Below are 4,451 nucleotides of genomic sequence, written 5' to 3'. Positions count from 1 at the left end.
AGGGTTTCCCAGGCAACCTCTCAGTGGTTGCCAATACAGAATGCCACCTCTAGGGGTGGAATCAAGCTCTTGGCTGGCCTGCTCCGCTTTAAAAGAATAATGAGTTGTCCGCAGGGGTAGGTGTCTGGCTTAAATTTCCTCTACAGGAGTATGCACCTGTCGAATGGTTTCCCTGCTGGAAGAAAATTGCTTGCTCCCTTAGTAAAAAGTCAATGAAGCTGAAAGAAATCTAGTGTCTTGGATTCAAGGTAGCAGCCAGAAGACTGGTAAGCATTCTTAAATGTGGAGGCCTCTCCTCTAAGCACTAGGAAGAGTCTGTCGTCAGAATTAACCTGAAATTCCAGTGGCATCTGCTCTGGGCGGTGGACAGGTAGGTTGCGGGAGGCATCTGGTCATTTTTCTCCTGATTTGGGAAGTAAGAGGGGTGGATGGACATGGTCACTATTTCAAGTGGAAATTTTCTCCTCCCCAAAATAAGAGTGACTCATTCTGAAATGAGCCCTTTGTGGGTATTTGGGTGAATTGATTAGTGAGGGGCTGGACAAGGTGGTCTGCAGAAGCGTCTTTCTTTAAAATGTACTAATTTTCTGCTCTAAATATATGTGGAGCCCAGACTACATGTGAAGAATGGTGCTGGAGGGACTGTGAAAAGGTACATGGCCTGGACTTTGCCTTCAGCCTACTTACAATCCAGTAGAAATAGGAAGCTCTGAAAGTATGAAAAGTCAAATAGCTCAAGACTTGGTTGACCATAAGATATAATGGAAGTGACGAGGCACCACATTTGGGCTTCACTGCCCTGTGGAATAATTATAGTATCTCAAGTGTCTTCAGCCCCTATGTACAAGGTCCTGTGCTAAGCAAGGTTTTAAAATGTATTACCTCTTGAATGTCTCTAATAAACTTAGTCTAATCATTTTCTTTCTTATTTTTGGCTGTGCTGCATCTTCATTGCTGTGAGGGCTCTTCCGTAGTTGCAGTGAGCTGGCTTCTCATTGTGGAGGCTTCTCTTGTGGAGCACGGCTCTACTGCGCACAGGTTTCGGTAGTCGCGGCCTGCGGGCTTCAGTCGTTGTGGCTCCGGGGCTCTAGAGCACAGGCTCAATAGTCGTGGTGCATGGGGTTAGTTTGCTCTGCAATGTGTGGGATCTTCCTGGACCAGGGATCAAATCCATGTCTCCTGCATGGGCAGGTGGATTCTTTACCATTGAGCCACTGGGGAAGCCCTAATAAACCTGGACTAACAGGAATAATAATAGGTAGACTTAATTAGAGCTTAATACATGCTAGGCATTCTGCTAAGTGCTTCACATAACAACATACATTGAACTTTCTTAGGGAACCTGCAGGGAAGTATTACTATTATTCCAAGGCACGGAAATGAGGCTGATGCACCAAGATGTGAGTGTCTTACCCAAGATCACTGAGCTGAACTGGGGAACCAGGATTCAAACCCCAGCCATCTAGCTCCAGAGCCCCACTCTTCTGGTTCTATTTTTACTTTGTATTGCGGTAAGAACACTTAAGATGAGATCTATTCTCTTAATGTGAGATCTGTCCTCTGAATTTTTTGTGTGTTTAATTTTGGGTTAAATTTTGTACAGGATTGTTGACTCTAGGTACAATGTTGCACAGCAGATCTCTAGAGCTTATTCATCTTGTTAAACTGAAACTTTATGCCTACTGATGCATAACCCCATCTCCCATTTCCCCAGCCCCTGGTAACCTCCATTTCCTATCTTTGATTTTGTGGATTTGGCTGTTTCAGATACCTCCTGGAGATGGAATTAGGCAGTACATGTCTTTATGTGTCTGGCTTATTTCACTTAGCCTAATCTCCTTAGGGTCCATCCATGTTCCATACTGCAGAATTCTGCAATAAAAATTTTTTTATTTCCTTTTTAAAAACATCTTTTTAATTTATTTTATTGAAGTATAGTTGGTTTATAATGCTGTTAATTTCTACTGTTCAGCAAAGTGATTCAGTTAGACATATATATACATTTTCATATTCTTTTCCATTGTGGTTTATCACAAGTTGTTGAATACAGTTCCCTGTGCTATAGGACCTTGTTAATCCATCTTATATATAATAACTTGCACAGAATTTTCTTAATTATTTTTTAATATTTTGGCCACGCTGCTCAGCATGCAGGATTTTTAGTTCCCCGACCAGGGATTGAACTTAAGCCCCTTGCAGTGGAAGTACAGAGTCCTAACCATTGGACCAGCAGGGAAGTCTTAGAATTTCCTTATTTTTTTTAAAGGCTGAGTAGCATTCCATCGTATGTATACACATTTTCTTTATCCATTCATCTTTTGTTGGACATTTAGTTTTTTTTCCCACCTCTCAGCGACTGTGACTACTGTTGCAGTGAACAAGGAGTTCAGACTTCCCTTCATCCTGATTCTGTTCTGTTGGATATATTACAAGAAGGGCTGGATCATATGGCTGGTCTCTTGTTAATTTTGGGGAGCCACCATACTGTTTTTCATAGCAGTTGTACCATTTTACATTTCCACAGAGTCTCCACTTCAAAGCACCATTTTGTGTCAACTCTCCCCAAGATCTCGGAGAACTGAGAAGAGAGAGGTTGGTACACCTTGGGCTTCAGGAAGATAATGAAATTTGAAGAGTTTTTACTAGAGAAAAGATGAAAAAGAGGAGAGGTTTGAAGCGGGGTGTGGCTGTTTTTGTTATTAGGCAATTAGGATTATAGCATTTCAAGCTACAGTATTTGATTCATGTTTTAAGAGAATTTTATCAATTCCAGCCATGAATTTCCAGTCGACCCTGGGGTGCAGCCTTGAGTTTCTCATAGCCTAAATTAGGGGTCAGAAAGTGTGGCCAGCAGCCAAATCTGGCCCGCCCCCTGCTTTTGTAAATAAAGTTTTATTAGAACACTGCCACTGCCATTCATTCTGTTGCTTTCATACTACCTGGCAGGGATGAATGGTTAGAGTCCCTAGGGCCTGTAAAACCTAAAATATTTTTTGCAGAAAAGTGTGTTGACCTCTGGTCTGATGTAGTACAGTGATTGTTAGTTTTTCCTCCTAAATTTTTCATTTTGAAAAATGTCAAATCTACAGAAATATTGCAAGAATATAATAATGAACAACCTACATGCCCTTCTCCTTGATCTAATCCTTAACATTTTGCCACATTTGCTTTCTCTCTCTTGCCCTCTTTCTTTTTTTTTCTCCTCTGCCCCTCCTCCCACTCTGGCTGCAGTACTTGAGGGTTAGGTGCAGATATCGTAATTTTATATCCCTAAATACATTAGATATATATCTCCTAAGAATAAGGACAGTTTTTTACATAATAACAAAAATTTACCTTTGAGGCATTAAACAGACCAAATTCTCCAAATAGTGTCTTTAATAGATTTTTTTTTCTAAAATCCAGTTTCATGTACAGGATTAATTACCACATTTATTGGTTATGTCTTTTTAGTCTTCTTTAATCTAAATAATTGCCAGCCTTATTTTGTTTGGGTCTGTTTTTTCAGCTTTATTGGTATAGTTGACAAAACAGTAGGGTGTTTAATGTGTACATGAGGATGATTGTGAAATTTAATGTGTACATGAGGATTTTTGTTTTTCATGACATTGGTATATATTTGTAGAGTGTCGCCTCGATGTTTACAGAACTTCGCTCATCTGGGATTTGTTTGATCATTTCATGGTGACTAGGTTTGAGTTTTCATTAGAAGGACTGACGCTGAAGCTGAAGCTCCAAAACTTTGGCCACCTGATGTGAAGAGCCGACTCACTGGAAAAGACCCTGATGCTAGGAAAGATTGAGGGCAGGAGGAGAAGGGGGAGACAGAGGATCAGATGGTTGGATGGCATCATTGATTCAATGGACATGAGTTTGAGCAAACTCCATGAGATAGTGAAGGACTGGGAAACCTGGCGTGCTGCAGTCCATGGGGTCTCAAAGAGTCAGATACAACTAAGCGACTGAACAAGATTTGTGTTTTAGTGGTTGTGGGCAGGAGTACCAAAGAGGGGCTGTGTCCTCGCCCCCATCAGGCGACTGATTGTTAATGCAGGAAAACTGCCCCAATGGTGGTAAACAGGTTTGAATTGCTAGAGACACACAACGACAGGACTCGATATGGCAATGCTTACAAATCTAGAGTTTATCTCAGGAAAGGGTACAAAATAGCAACACCATTAATGTAAGGAATGGTATCACAGCCAAAGGCTGTCACCCTGTGTGCACAGAACACCTGGAAACAGGACCTGTTCATGTAGAGAATCTAGATGTGCACACATATTTCCAATGTGTGCAGTCATTTGAGGGTTGGTTTTCATTTAAACAGACAGCTGCTCCATCCAGTACCACCAGCACAGACTTTTTTTTTATACTTGACAGTTCTTTTCCTCCCTGATCAATGACAATCTATACTTTTGGGTGTATTTATTTTGACTGATTAAATCATAAGT

At 41.0% G+C, this 4,451-nt stretch overlaps 1 protein-coding gene across 21 annotated transcripts in view; it reads left to right on the top strand.

Annotated features, from left to right (window-relative positions):
- Positions 1-75: 75 nt before the first annotated feature.
- TMEM248 (transmembrane protein 248) overlaps positions 76-4,451 on the top strand; it is a 42,942-nt gene continuing 38,566 nt past the window's right edge. For 4 of the 21 annotated variants that reach the window (XM_081558102.1, XM_081558115.1, XM_081558096.1 and 1 more), the window contains exons 1-2: positions 76-266; positions 2,525-2,592. The gene's annotated coding sequence lies outside the window, so the exon portion shown is untranslated. Of the gene's footprint in view, positions 371-1,337; positions 1,512-2,524; positions 2,593-4,451 lie in introns of all 21 variants that reach the window. The other 17 variants (XM_081558091.1, XM_081558108.1, XM_081558090.1 and 14 more) reach the window with 6 other exon arrangements.

The sequence above is a fragment of the Giraffa tippelskirchi genome, chromosome 13 (assembly GCF_054371585.1).
Source record: "Giraffa tippelskirchi isolate mGirTip1 chromosome 13, T2T-mGirTip1v1.2.pri, whole genome shotgun sequence".
Taxonomy (NCBI): Eukaryota; Metazoa; Chordata; class Mammalia; order Artiodactyla; family Giraffidae; genus Giraffa; species Giraffa tippelskirchi.
This window is presented reverse-complemented; position numbering and strand designations above follow the sequence as displayed.